At 30.6% G+C, this 14728-nt stretch overlaps 1 long non-coding RNA gene across 1 annotated transcript; it reads right to left on the bottom strand.

Annotated features, from left to right (window-relative positions):
• Positions 1–8532: 8532 nt before the first annotated feature.
• Positions 8533–12766, bottom strand: LOC145738198 (uncharacterized). The gene is made up of 3 exons (XR_014180634.1): positions 12634–12766; positions 12292–12488; positions 8533–9142 (listed from the first exon to the last, which is right to left on the bottom strand). It is a non-coding gene; the product is annotated as an uncharacterized LOC145738198 (long non-coding RNA).
• Positions 12767–14728: the final 1962 nt, after the last annotated feature.

Genomic DNA, 14728 nt, shown 5'->3' with positions numbered 1-14728 from the left:
TCTTCAGGAATTATTTCGAAACAATTTTCGTTAGAGAAAAAGTGGTTTTGCTCATTTATCATTAGATATTTAGATTTTGGTATTATTAATTGATAAGAATTATCCTTCATTACCGGCATCGGATACAGATGATAGAAATTGTACATTTGACTTTCTACAGTAGGTATTTCGATAATAAATATTATTTTGTTTTCACTACTGTAACTCTTGATTCTTGATATTTTTTCAAACATTAAGATATTAACCTTGTTTGGTTCAAATGGAAGTTTTGTGGTAGTTAAGTATTTAGAGATATACTGAATTTCATTTAATAATTCATTTGGTTGAATTATTGAATTATGTAGAATATTCATCTTTGAAAATGTAATTGCAGTTTCAATTCTTTCAAATATATCATAGATAGCTTGAAATTCAGTAGTTAATTGAGAGATTACCATTTCTGTGTAGAAAAAGTAGTAAGTTCCGATAGCTTGGGCTTCCAATGCATAGAAAACGTCTTCAATATGATCTATTCTTGATTTTAACAGTAATTGATTTTGTGTTAAATTCTGCATACTTGCTTTAAATACATCAATTGCTTTTTGGAACAGCGTTATTTGATCTTTTACCGACGTTTTCAACCTTGATTGATTGGTAGATAGTTTTTCTATCGCTTTCTCATACTTTTCTGCATCTTCTTGATCAAGATTGCCTGTAATAGTTTTTATAATTGACCCTATAGCATTTATTAGTCCTCTTTTCTTTCTATTGTTGACAATTGGATTTAACTGATTGATTTGTTCTAAAATCCGATTTTGTAGAAATGTTGCTATGTTATAAGAGTTGATAAACGCTTTTTTATAACTATCAGTTATTTGTGTATTATTTTCAAAAGCGTTTTTTATACGTACATATTGTCCTTGTAAGTTGTAAAAGTTCTCAATTAGACTAGTTATATCAAATATTTGTACGAAACTCCATGAGTCAATAGCATTTTGAGCATTTCCGAGTTTTAGCGGTAGTAATCCCGGATTATCTTTCATATCATAGAATCTGGGGGAATTTATTTCCGCGAAGACGACGTTGAAGATTCTGAAAAACGAGGAGGTTGTTTTAATTCCTGAATATGAATTATTTCTTTTTTATTTGGATTGTTTTTACTAGTTATTTCAACGCGATTTCTTTCTAGTTTTTCAGTTATAGTATATGGGCCAATAAACTTATTACTTTTCTTTGAACGAGTTTGAGGGTTTTGTTTAAATACGGTTTGTCCGATTTTAAAGTCATTATTTTCATCGCCATTAGTATTAAACTTTTGAACTATCTTTTCCTTTTTATTTTCAAGAGTTTGCTTTACTTTATCATAGATTAGTTCTAATTTTTTCTTATGAGTTTCTGCGTAGTCATTATAAAACTCTTTAAGAATGAATATATCATTAGGGTCGCGAGCATTTGTATGACCATGTATTAGTTCGAATGGGGTATAATTAGTTGCACTGTGTATGGAACTATTATACGCTATTATCGCATATGTCATTAAATTGTCAGTATCATTTGGAAAGGATTCCTTTAAAAGTCTTAAGTGTTCAATGACAGTAGAGTGAAATCGTTCTACAACACTGTCAGATTCGTGATGAAGAGGTGTTGTGAAATGAATTTTGATTTTATGTAAATTCAAAATTTCTTTGACTAAGTCATTATTGAATTCTGTACCATTATCAATAATTATTTTCTCTGGTATTCCGCAAAACGAAAAATATTTTATTAATGCATTACTAATGCTGATAGCATTTTTGCTAGGTATTTCTAGAGCTGAGGCATACTTTGAGAATGAATCTACTAGAGTCAAGTAGATTTTATTATTGTAAAAGAATACATCAATATGAACAATTTGAAATGGTTTAGAGGCAGTTTCCGTAATCATTAAAGGAGAATATGGATTTTTCCTTGCATATTTAGCACGTTGACAAATATCACAAGAGTTAATAAATTGGGATATTGTAGCCTTCATATTAATCCAATAATAATTTCGTTTTAATCGTTCGATCGTTTCGTTAATACCTCTATGATTAACTTTTCCTTCATGGTGGTTTTTTACTAACAAAATTTGTTCTTCAGGGTCTGTTATCGTATTGACCAGTTTGGTACATCGTATTAGTTTGGGTCCTTTTTCAGAAAAATGTTTTAAATATATTTCATTAAATTTCAAATAGAAATCAGCTGTATGAAAATATATGCAATACGTTTTGTTATGAATGGTATAGTCTTTTAAGAATTGCAAGATTAATTCTTCATTGTTAATTCTTGGAATTTTTACCGTTAAGATTTTGTGATGTTGATAATTTTCTTGCTTAACATCAATTTTAGGATGTGCATTTGGAAAAACTAAAATTTGATTGGTTTTATTATTTATCATTTCATCAAGAATTTTAATTCCGTCATTGGTAGTTTCGTTGATATTAGAATGTTGAGTATTATCATCATTTTCATTTATATTAGGTGGTTTAATTTGTATGTCCGATATTATTCGAACTTTTGATTGTTCTGAAGTATCATCATTTAAATGAGATAAAGCCTGTTCTGTATATTCTCGTAATGATGTTATTACTGGGTCTTCAATTGGAATATCTTGAGTAGTGGTAGTTTCACTGGAGTCAAGATTAGCGCCTATTTTTTGTAAATATTCAAGAACTTCTTGTTGATCTTCATCAATATCACCTGGATTATTAAAAAGTGATTCATTTTCTAAAGCATTTAACTGAATTCGCGATAATGCATCTGCATTCACATTTAGTTTGCCTTGTTTATACACTATATCATAATCGAATTCTTCCAGCTTTAATCTCCATCTAACTAATTTACTGTTTGGTTCTTTTAATCTGAACAACCATACCAATGGTCTATGGTCTGTATAAATTGTAAATTTTCTACCAAATAGATACGGTCTAAAGTATTTACATGCCCATACTATGGCTAATAATTCTTTTTCGATAGTACTATAACGTGATTCACTTTCATTTAAAGTACGAGAAGCAAAAGCTATAGGTTTGTCTGATCCTATATTACCTTGCGATAAAACTGCACCGAGAGCTACATTCGAAGCATCTGACGTTAAGATAAACGGCTTGTTAAAATCAGGATACTGTAACACTGGGGCATTGATAAGAATATTTTTAGAAGTATTAAATGATGTTATGAAATCTGAGTCATGTACTACTTTGGAATCTTTTTTAAGACAGCGAGTTAATGGTTTCGTGATTTGAGCAAAGTTTTTGATAAACTTTCGATAATATCCAATTAATCCAAGAAAGCTTTTTATTTCTTTTGGCGTTTCTGGTATAGGGTAGTCTTTAATTGCTTTAATTTTATCAGGATTAGGTTTAACACCGTTAGGAGTTATAACATGTCCTAAGTAACTAACTTCTTTTCTGAGAAATTCTGACTTATCAAGTTGTACTTTAAAATTCGCATTTCTAAGTCTCTCAAAAACATGTTTTAGTCGATTCATATGTTCTTGTAAAGATGTACTAAATATTACAATGTCATCTAAATAAACTAAACATTCCTCATTTTGTAATCCGCGTAATATATTGTCCATAACTCTTTGGAAAGTGGAAGGAGAATTTTTTAAACCAAAAGGCATTCGTCTGAATTCGTAATGTCCATTTTCTGTTGAAAAAGTTTAGTTTTTTATTTGAGATTTAACTTCAGCTTTATGAAGCTCAGGATAACGATATGTTTTAGTAAAGATAGGTGTCTCATCAGTTAGGTTTATTTTATGTCTTATTTGATTAGTAAACGTCAATGGAATTTCTTCGCAGTAGAAAATATCACGATATTCTAAACAAAGGTCACGAATTGCTTTTCTTTCTTCTAGATTGCAATGATTTAAACGAAGATTTTTTAAATTTGCTTTCAGTAAATTATCATTACTTTTGTTAAAATCATTTTGATCATTATCGATTTCCATCTTTTCAATAAAATTTAGTTCTTGTATATTAAGAGGTTCAACATGAAAAGGGCTTGAAATATCGATTTTAATTGGATTGTCTCTAGCATTTGTTATAGTAGTAAAAGCAAAATTGTCTTTTATATTTACTAAAGCTTCTGGTGTTTCAACTAAATCATTGAATTTTAAATAGTTAAATATGCCTATTCCGTTTGGGTAATCTACGGGTAGTTTAACTATTTGTTTGGATCTAGGAGAAATTACAACTGTATAATTTGATATATTTTTCCTTGAAATTCTTTGATTTTCATGTTGTTGATCAGTTTCAAAAAATAGATGTATTTTGACTTCAGGTGTTATTAAAAGTTTTTTGTTACTATCTAATATTCCTTGTAATTGTGAAAATAAATCAAAACCTATAAGTCCATCATATTTATTACTAAAATTGAATACGAAAAACTTATGTTTTAATTCTGGTTTTTTGAAGGTTTGAAAAATTGGAATTACAACTATATCATCATGATAAGTAATCATGTGAGCTGTTGGAATTTGAAAATTTTCTTTATATTTACACTTTGGGTAAAATGTATTAACAATTTTTTCAGAAAGTAAACTTTTTGTACTACCTGTGTCAATTAACAGTTTTGCATCGATTTCCGGTATATAAATGTATGGTAAATCGGAGTTAATTGTGTTTAGATTAATTACGTCTTCTCGTTCATAAGGCTGGTCATAGAAAAATTTTCACTTGGTTGACATGGTTGAATTTTTTCAATAAATTCTTGTGAATAGTCTACATTTGCATACAAATCAGTCTGCAAATTTGGAGAATATGTGTAATTAATATTTTCCATTTCAGCTGGGTAAGCAGGAGTGATAGGATAACAGTCTTCGTTATCAGTGTAATTGAAGTAAGTTTCATTGTAATTAACAGGATTGGAATCAGGTTCAGTGAACTGATTTTCTTGAATATTATTTACGTCTAGACTGGGGTTAATGTCTTGTTGATGTAATTCAGTTGAAGTAAATTTTTGGGTTGGTCTTTGGAATCGAGTATTTCCTGATGAAGTATCCATCAGTTCATCTGATCGAGGATTATTTCTTGAAAAATTATGGTTGTTACTGAATTGTCTTTGATTATTATTGTTAAATTGATTGAATTGGGATTGAGATCTTTGCGCAAACAATGGTGGTTTGTTATTGTTATTCATTTGGAAGTTTGGTCTAAATTGGGGTTGTTGGTTTTGATAGTTTGGTCTAAATTGGGGTTGTTGGTTTTGGTAGTTTGGTCTAAATTGGGGTTGTTGGTTTTGGTATTGAAAATTCGGTGGTCTCATGTAATTGTTGTTATTTGTATTTCTAAATGGATTAAAATTAGACATCAAACGTGGTAACTGTGTTTGATTGTTCGAAAAATTGTTAGTGGTTGGTCTCTGATTGTGATTTTGATAAAAATTCTGATTTAATGGTGTCATTCTAGTTAAGGGTTTAAATGTTGACTGTCCATTAATTGAATTTGATCTATTTTGTGCATATAAGAAATTCTCTTCTTCAATCACAAGTGCCATTGCTTTTTCGAGTGAATTGGGGTCACGCAATCTAATATTATTTTGTAATTGTCCTGACAGACCTCTAATAAAAGTTTTTAGAGCAAGTTCTTCATAATTTCTAATTCTTAAAATTCTATCAGTGGGTTGTAAGTTTAAAGAATTTAACTTGGTAAAGATCAAAGAACGTGCATCCTGACATCTCATACCAAATGTGTATGGTGTTTCATTTTTACTTGGAGACAATGAAATTAAGTTTTGTACTAAACAATCTAAATTTCTTTGGTCGCCAAAGCTAAGTTCAAGTGCACTTTTAATGTCTTGCCATGTATTTAATTCGTTAATTCTTGAGCCAATTAAACTCAATGCTCGACCTGATAATTTCCCAATAATAGCTCTAACAATAAAATTATTAAGAATTTCATCTTCTGGTCTATAGAAAGCATTAATTAAACTTGTACAATTATTAATGAAAATTGACAATGTATGTGGATTGCCATCGAAATTAGGAATTGTATCAACATAAAGTCTTAATAGCTGGTAATTAACTTGAGTTACTAGAGCTACTGAAACTGAGGGTTCCATTTTATTAAAATTATTTTTTAGTTTTAACTTCTGTTTTTAAACTTCGAAAGTTTGGAAGATTAAACTTGTTAATTATTTCGTCAAGTTCTTGTTCAGAGTCTGACATTTATCTTGCAAATTAAACTGAATAATTCGCACTTTATCTATACATCGAGTTAATGTATAAAAATTATTTTAAAATAAACTATATACATACAACGTTAAACAAAAACAATAGAAATAAAAATGTATGAGCAAAATTAAAATGTTTCAATTGTAACTTACAAAATTAGTAGAATTTTCATTCCTGAAGCACTTATTTTCTAATGCCAATAGGAGTGAAGCGATGTGTGTCTTCAAATCCCTGGACTTCCTACGTCTAAGGGTTGCCAATAGGAACAAAGCGATGTGTGTCTTCGAATCCCTGGACTTCCTCTTCTTGATTGATTTCTTCGAGAAGTTTAGCGGTGAAGCACTTTTTCCGAATTTGCCGAATTAACCGTTGAAACAGAACTATTCGCGATTTTTGTCGAAACGTTTCAGCAAATCCTACCGACTGCGCCAATTTTATTCTTCGACCGACTAAAAACCTTTTTAAAAAAACGACAATCAAATATGAAGAGCGGACTTTACTAACAACTACTTGTGCGATACAAAGTTGGATTAATAAAGACACTTAAAACTACGGTACACTGTTACTTATACTAAACCTTATCAACTAAAGCTTGGGAAGTGCGACCAAGAGTGCTTGCGTCGAACTTCTCATATTTGTCAGCGGTTAAGGTGTCAGAGTTTTAACATTAAAACGGGTATATTGGCCCTCCATAACTTACGTTTGTAAGTTGACACAGGTTTGTTGCAGATTCGTAACGGAGTCAAAACTAAAAAGGAACATTTTTCACGTAACAGGGAAAATGTTGAGTTGCGGGACATATAACGAACGTTTAAACTTAAAAAAGATGTAAATGTGTCAAATAAATAACGAAACAAAGAAACATAGAAACTAAATTGTATTGAAACAGCGACGTTATTTTGTTTAGTGGGTAATCTAATAATAAATATTGATAAAAAAAAGTGGAATCAGCTGGGTTTACTTTACCCTGCCGGCTGCCCCCCTGAACGGTGTTATTTAATTTATTATTATTGTAACATTTGTTCCTGTATAGCTGTGATTAATAATTTATTGATGGGTAACCAAATTAAAGTCTGACAAATGGGTAAGAAAATCTACTTTTACGTTAATTTATTGTTATAATGTGTTATGTTTATAGATTTAAAAACTAAAAGTTCTCCGATGACGGAAGAACAAAAGTGAATTATGATGGAATTTATAAAGAAAACCCCAATTTTACAAACCGGAAAACTTTCAAATGGAGTGTCTTACAAAGACGTGTCAAAACTATGGTGTGAATTAACAGATATTCTGAGTTCTGTCCCAGTGCCACGTAAGGAATGGAAGGATTGGAGAAAAGCAAGTAAAAATTTATATAATTTTTCTAAAAAAGCCATAAAAATCAAATACAACTTTTTGTTGTGCTTAATCAAATTACCCACCACAGCAGGGTACTACGTTGTGATACAAGGTGTTTTATATTCAACATATGTTTATGTCATAATTAAAAAACGAAAGATTTCAGCAAAAAATAAACTACGTCACTGGATTCTACGGAAAAATATCTATAAGAATCCGTTTTCACCTCTTGTGTGTGTTTTTTCACGTCATCTGTAACGTCACTATCACGTATCAATGATCACGTCAGTGGGCTGTGACTTACACCCGTCTCAGCGACGTTACTGCGACATCATTTTATTGGTGATTTCGACGTAACAGATGACGGTAAAATCACGTCAAATTCACGACAGCTTGCTATTGGGGGAAATGGGTTATGACAATTCTGCTGACGCCATGTTAAATTTCACAAAAAAGTAACACACTGTCGCAAAAACCGCAACCCCGTATCTTTAAAAATAAGTGAGATACCTTACAAAAGTGTCGAAAATGGGACACCCTGTACACCAACATTCCTTTAGCTATGCGATTAATCGATTCAGATACTCACTTAGTAGGTACGGTACGGAAAAAACGATGTGGTTTGCCAAAAGCAGTTGTATTAAAGAAACTTCAAAAAGGTCAAATATTTGCGCAGCAGAGTAGGGAGGGTCTAATTTTTATAAATTGGAAAGACAACATAAATGTTTTTATGCTGTCAAGTAAACATACTGACAAAATGATCGAGGTGAGAGGCACAATAGGGGTAAAACTAAAACCTGAAGCTGTTTGGGTTTATATCAGGGCTAACGAATCTGTCGATCTATCTGATAAGATAGTCGCCTTCGAGTTACTTTTGATCACATCTATGGCGAACGCATACATATATGTTGTACAAACAAAATGAACAAGAAACCATCTCGATCACAGATTTCAAAAAATCCGTCATACAATATTTGACATCTAATAAACTTCAAACTGAAATTTTATAAAAAGGCGTAGTAGCAAAGAAAAGAAGTTTTACTCAAAGAGATTAATCGCAAGGAAGGTACAAAATAAAACAATGTGTAAACTTTTGAGTGTAAAAAAGTGTTTCAAGCGCGTTCTAAGTTTGTATACACATTAAAAGACGCGGTTTTTTTGAAGTTCTAATAATAAACATTCTGGCTCGTTCTTAGAAAATCCACTTGATAAAAGGTTGATTCTTCGATGTAAATCGAAGCTGAGCAGACACAAAAAGTTAATTTTGCTGTAGGATGTTGATCAGTCAGGAAAATAAATTGTACGTTTGATAGATATTAATGACTGATTGCTGGTGTGGTTCAATTCCAATGTCAACTTCTGCACAGTTACTCAGTTCGCCATGCGTAGATTGACATTTAAAGGAATGATAATTCTTGTAATACATCCCCATTTAGTCGGACATTAAATAAAAATTATGCGGCCAAATATTGTGGATAGGAAAATGTTTCATATGACATAACAGCAAATCGAAATAGCAAATAAAACTACACACAACCCGCGCCCCAATCTTTAGTATATTAGTAAAATAAATAAGAATTCCAGTGTTCCCCTGTACGACTTTTTATGCATCTCGCTTCACCGGGAGAATATCTGAAACAAAGAAAATAATATTACGACAAGTACATAAAAAACGTCAACAACGTTCAGCTGAATACCTAAAAAAATTTTTAAATGAACTTTTTATAACATCCGGAGATTTCCGACAAAAACCAAAAAAGTCAAATTTCTATTTGTTTTTTACCACTTTATTAATGATTATTTTGGAATTTACTCCGCATGTAATAAAATGTTTTGAATGTTTTTTACCAAATTATTTAGCAATAAAATACGCAACTTCTCCATTGAACTAAAGCTCTTACCACAATAGTTTCTGAGATAGCAATGGTAATGCATCGAATTTGTAACACCCTGTATATAAAGTAAAAGTTTAAGAATTAAGTGTAGAATTTAAAATGTATTAAAAAATGTGGTTCTATTTAAAAATACCCATATTTTATCTGCCACAAATTTATGCTCCACCCTGCATAGTCAAAACAAAAAAAAAAAACATTTCTAATTTTTGTTTTAAAAAAAATTGCCCAGCCTAAATTAAAACTGATATATATTATCACATAGCTTATAAAAAAACACAAATCACAAAACGGTGCACGCTAGATGTAACAAGTCTTCCTGATCAAACAATCAATGAGTAAATTCAAAAATTCAATAATATACAAGATGTTACATTATAAAACATAGAAAATTTGGACTGTCACAGTTTTACAAGATACCTTTTGTAGCTTCCCAAATAGTTTACTCTGATTAAAATAATCAAATCAACCTTAATGTTAATTCCTGTCTATCTGAGATATTATTTATAGAAAGGGAATAGCTTGAATAATCAAATTATCTAAAAAATCAGAAGAATTTACTTGGTTTTATTGTCTAATTTTCAACTATTATTGAAATATTGTATTAAAATTACAAATATAACTATTTTAGCTGCATGGGAATCTATTTGACATAACATAAATAATAAAAACAAAAGCAAAGTGACAAATTCGAACTTTAGTTGACATAACAACAAAATTGAACTTAAGTATTGGATTGTTAAAAAAAAACATTGCAGCTGCACAAATACAGGGTGTTACAAATTAGATGCATTAGCATTGCTATCTCAGAAAATTTTTGTGAAAAGTTAGTCTTTTTAATTTTATTGAACTTAGGCAGCATGCATGTTACAAAAGCACTGTATGTAGTGTTATCTAAATGCATGTTTGAATAATAACTAACAAAAAACATATTTTTTTTTTAAATAAATGAAAAGTACCATAAGAAACTCTCGCTCTTTTTTGAAGGAGCCATGAACCTATTTATTAAATTATATAAAACTAAATTATCTACTCATTATGACAACATATCAATTTCAATTGCTTATTTTTTTAAAAAATCTTAAAATACCAAGTACATAATACGAGTACACTAGGTATATTTTTTGACAAGTGTGACACATCATTAGTTTCAGAAGGTCTGTAGCTAAAAAATGAAATAAAAAGTTGAGGTCGGTATTTGAAAATTTGAAGTTGACGTTGGTAACTAAAAAAGTAATATGGACTACTACTTTTCGATAAAAAAGTAATGTTTGAGCTGAAAACTAAAACTATTTTCTTGAAGAAAATGTGCCTCCAGAAGATGCCACTGATTAAAGTGGTAAAAAAATAAAATAGAAATTTGACTTTTCCGGTTTTTGTCGGATACCTCCGGATGTAATGAAACTTTTTTGAATTTTTTTTTACCAAATTATTTAGCAATAAAATGCGCAACTTTGCCTCCATTTAACTAAAGCTCTATCAACTATACTTTCTGAGATAGCTAATGCATCGAATTTGTAACTCCCTGTATGTTTGCTTTACAATCATGGTACTAGATAAGCAAATGTTGTATCATCTAAGTAATTTCGTAGCCATCATTTGATCTGAAGAATTGACACTTATATGAATTAGATTATTACTGTTCCTTCAAACATGCATTTAGATAACACTACATACAGTGCTTTTGTATCATGCATGCTGCCTAAGTTCAATAAAATTAAAAAGACTAACTTTTCACAAAAATTTTTGAACCCTCATGTTTTTAATTTTATTAACCTCTGCTTGTGTTATATGAAATGGAATTATACAGGGCCCAAAAACTGGGTATTTAAAATATTTTTGATCTTTTAAATGGCAACACTTCTTTATTATTGTATAATTTGGATTCTAGAAACAAACAATTCTAAATACGTTCCATGCAACTTGTACCACAATTGTCCTGTAAATATTGATAATTTGACACCAATAATTTTCCAATAAATCAGATTAACATCCCCAAAAATTATTGATGACATTTTTAAAAAAAATGTAAAAAGATAATAAACCGTCTTGGTTAGTGTAACAGTACATAGAGTTCATTTTGAACAGCTGATTTTAATTTTTTTCAATTTTTTTAAGTAAAAGTTGTAGGACCTATAATTTTGAAAAGTGTATTTGACATTTGTTTGAAAACAATTGAATATCAGTATGGAGTATGTTGCATGAAATATGTTAAGGATTGTTTGTAGAATCCAAAACCTCCTATAAAAATAAGGTTTCAAGTGTTTTTGCAAAAAGTAAAGCCCACTTTAAAATTTAGTTTAAGTATTAGTAGGTATTAGTACTCACTGTAAAAATTGAAGGTGATTATAAATGATAAGTTTATGGAGGTTATTACATGACATATAGACTGTGCCAGTGCCAGTACATAAATAGTAAATATTTCATAAAAAGTTGTAGCTGAAAAAGTTAATAAAATCATGTACCTAAAAACTATAACTTTTGTGATAATATTCATGTCAATGCCAGGTTAACCATACTGCAGGTGCAAAAAAGGCAAAAAGATTTAATTTTAGTATTAGCCATAAAAAATTTTGGTTTTTAAGTGAATTCAGTTATAACTAATACTAAATTTAAATTATTTTTTTATAAACTACTTTGGTCATAAGCATTGATTCTATTCTTAGTCATAATATTAATAATATAACTAAAACTAAATTTTGCTTTATAGACTAGGCTTAGGTCCCTTCCATTTCATCACATTCAAGACATTGTATAATACATATTAACTCAATGTTGAGCAATGCCGATTACTAAAGTGTACAATGATAATTGTTAAACATAAAACAATAATGAAAAATGCATTGGTTTTCATTTGAATGTTAATTTAAGTAAAATCACTATACTGACCTTAAACCTTGCTTTTTTATTCACCATTCTAATGTAAGTAGTTGAACCCAACAATTTCACTCTTCAACTTGATTGATATGTTGCAATCTTCTTAGTGGGTAATTTGTTCTTCGCTTAGGTCAATTTCTTCATAAAAGTTATATTTTCTCATCCACATGGAAAAGTAGTGAAGTATTCAGCATATACAGGATACAGATCTGTGAAATAGGCCCAATTTGTTAGTTGAACCACCCTTAAAAAATTGTCAAACTAGACAAATGTTTAGTAATGTATACAAGTGATGCATCAGTAGAGATTATATAGGTTAGGTATGAAATTGCCTAATTGTCATTGTAATCTTACCTGGGCTAGCAGGCGTTGTGTGCATTATGACCATTGAAAAATATACATTTACTTGAATTCAATGTATAATCTTCACCAATTATTAGACTATTGTAATAAAAATAAAATTATTTTAGCTGCATGTTAATTTTTTTGACACAACAAAACAAAAGCCAAGTGACAAGTTGGCATTTGACATCACAACAGATCCAAGTTCCAGAACATCAATCATCAGACCAAATCATCAGAACTTGTTTTCTCAATGCGATACGCCGGGTGACGTCACAGTGGATGCTCGGGTGCACAATATGCACTTAATACCCAAGGGATTACAGGCGTTGTCCGTGGTTTGGTATTACTATTTGATAGTCCATCTTCACAGAGTGGAGACATTACATTCTTCTGAGATGGTATTTATAGGAAGGGGTAAGTTCGACTAAATGAAATATTTAAAAATGTATATTTATTAAGTATTGGATTTATTGTTTTAAAAGAACATTGCAGCAGCACAAAGATGTTTTCTTTACAATTATAGTACTTGATAGGCAGATGTTCAGCCTTATGCCGTAAATCCATTAACTTAATATCAATATTGAAATAATTTCAATGAAAATTGACCACTATTTACATTTTTGGTCACATACAGTGCGTTTTTTTTAACGTGCAACATAAGATTTTACGTGTTAAATTTTTAAGCTCATGTTAGACCATGTTGTTTTGGAACTACAAGTGTAAAACTTGACGGGTGTGTCTTTAGTACCCTGAAGCTTAAGTAAGTTTACCAATTCGGTCTAAAAAGTGTTTACAAACTAACGAGAAATCATCTTTTTTCGAAAAGATTTTATCTTTCCATGCTCCCTGTATACATGGTAGGTGATTGTTGTTTTTGATACTGGCAGGGTAGGTAGCAGGTAGAGTGACATATTTATTAATAACGTCAAAAGGGCATTTTATGATCGTTTGGGGTACTGTTTGGTTTCAAACGGAGGTCACTTTGAACAATTTATTTTAAAAAATACTTCTTCTGTACTTAATTCTTGATATAAAGTTAATATTCGCATTTTGACCACCCTGTTTTACTTTCTACACCAAATTTAACCTGCTACCTGCTGTGCCAGTATCAAAAACAACAAGCATTTACCATGCATACAGGGAGCATAGAAAGATAAAATCTTTTCGAAAAAAGATCATTTTTCGTTAGTTTGTAAACACTTTTTAGACCAAATTGGTAAACTTACTTAAGCTTCAAGGTACGGCTACCAAACGGCTTTTGGTGTTTTTCAGTTTTTTTCCCGGCAACGGTAAGTACTTAATTCAAAATTAGGATAAAGTACCAAACTTAATTTTTAAATCAATTTTAGGTATTATTAGAGAAAACACTGAAAATTAGTTTATTACTGTATGTTAAATGTCAACAAGTAGGAGTCTACAAACAAGTTATAAGAAATTATGTAGCCGGTCTTTTCACTCTTTGTATTTTGCACTTTTACCATATATAATTAAACAGTTAAAGTTCCCAAAGTGTTTTATTAAGTCTACAAGAGCTACTCTGCAAAAGGTTATGGGCCCAGGTAGCCAAATGAAGGTTTGAAAGCCGAAAAAGTGAAAAAGAAAACGGGGCACACGAGTTCTTTTTGAGGTTACGATAGTACACCAGGGATGAGCTCCAGTATCGATATCTAGAACAATAACTTCTGTCGATAACTGCTTGTGTACCGAATAAAAAATAAGTCCGGATTATTTTTAATTTTTCGTTTCTTTTGTCGGGAACACGTCGTAAAAATTGTGTGGCGGTTGTAAGGACTAACGCGGTGTAACGACTTGTTAAGTTTTTTAAATCAGCCATGGATCAAAAAGAAGGAGTTATCGTAAAGTTGAATGGGGACAATTGGAATGTTTGGAAGTTCCAGATGATAATAGTGCTAAAGTCCAAGGGATTATATGGAATTGTGTCAGGAGAACAAGGAAGGCCACAAACTAACACAGATGAATGGGATAAAAAAGATGCAAAAGCCCAGGAGGTTTTAGTAACAAGGCTGGAGGAAAAACCGGTAAATCACATTCTATCATGTACTACTTCTTCAGAAATGTGGAGCAAACTAATAGCAATTTATGA

Source organism: Ips typographus, linkage group LG15 (assembly GCF_016097725.1).
Source record: "Ips typographus isolate SLU linkage group LG15, UJ_Ityp_2.0, whole genome shotgun sequence".
Classification (NCBI taxonomy): Eukaryota; Metazoa; Arthropoda; class Insecta; order Coleoptera; family Curculionidae; genus Ips; species Ips typographus.
The sequence above is the reverse complement of the archived record's forward strand: the minus strand, read 5'-3'. Positions and strand labels throughout refer to the sequence as shown.